The sequence below is a fragment of the Orycteropus afer genome, unplaced genomic scaffold, assembly GCF_000298275.1.
Source record: "Orycteropus afer afer isolate SDZICR_OR568_19922 unplaced genomic scaffold, OryAfe1.0 scaffold00022, whole genome shotgun sequence".
In the NCBI taxonomy this organism is placed as follows: domain Eukaryota; kingdom Metazoa; phylum Chordata; class Mammalia; order Tubulidentata; family Orycteropodidae; genus Orycteropus; species Orycteropus afer.
The window spans coordinates 1,710,034-1,711,004 of NW_006921609.1; the positions used below are offsets into that span (position 1 = coordinate 1,710,034).

General features: G+C 35.8%; 1 protein-coding gene across 1 annotated transcript in view; it reads left to right on the forward strand.

Moving 5' to 3' along the window:
- The window catches only part of TMPRSS15 (transmembrane serine protease 15), a 288,131-nt gene that overhangs the window by 31,374 nt on the left and 255,786 nt on the right, over positions 1 to 971 (forward strand). The window lies entirely within an intron of this gene.

Consider the following 971-nt stretch of genomic DNA (forward strand, 5'->3'; position numbering starts at 1 on the left):
AAGATTATCTTCTGTGTCTGTGTTAATTGGTTTCCCTTTTCTTTGTTGAAGAGGGTCTGTGCAATCCTTCTGCCTAGTCCGCCATCTTGCCCACTATTTGAGCATAAAATTTAAAACTGCATTTTGTCTCATCAAGATAATACAAATATGGAAAGAATTTGCTTTGAAAACTCCCCTCTACTTTTTAAAATTATCCTGAGCTATTTTAAAATGTAAAGTGATATTATTGTAGAAAAAAAAAAACATTAAAATAGAAGGATGAATATTTTAATGTTTATCCTGGTTCTGCCACTACTAGAATCTTTGGACATATGAATTTACTTCTCTAAAATTATGCTTCTTATAATTTATAAAATAAAACTTACCTGAATAGATATCATCCCAAATCAAAATCTCTACATAAATGCTTTTAACAAGTAAATTGTTATAAATCTATGAAGATATTACTTTTGGGGTTATCTATAATTATTATTATTTCCCTAAGACTTAAAAGACCTGTGCTAATACTTACTTGAGTCAGGTACTATATTTTACAAACTCTGATGGCTCCATAGTTAAGTGCTTGATTGCATTTGATTAACTGCTAGTTGGCAGTTTAAATCTCCTCAAAAACTGCATGAGAGAAAGACCTGGCCATCTGTGTCTGTAAAGATTGTAGCCAAGAAAAACCTGGGACAGTTTTACAGTGTGATATGGGTCAAAAAGAACAACTTCATTCAACTCTCAGAACGATCCTGTAGAGAGGTTTTATACACACACACACACACACACACATATATATGTTGTTGTTGTTTGCCTTCGAGTCGGCCCCGACTCATAGCGACCCCTCCTTGGGTTTCCGAGGCACTATCACTACGAAAGTAGGATTGCCCAAACTTCCTTCCAAGGAGTGGCTGGTGGGTTTGAACTGCCAGCCTTCTGGTGAGCAGTCAAGTGCTTTAGGCACTATGCTACCAGAGGTCCTGATACAT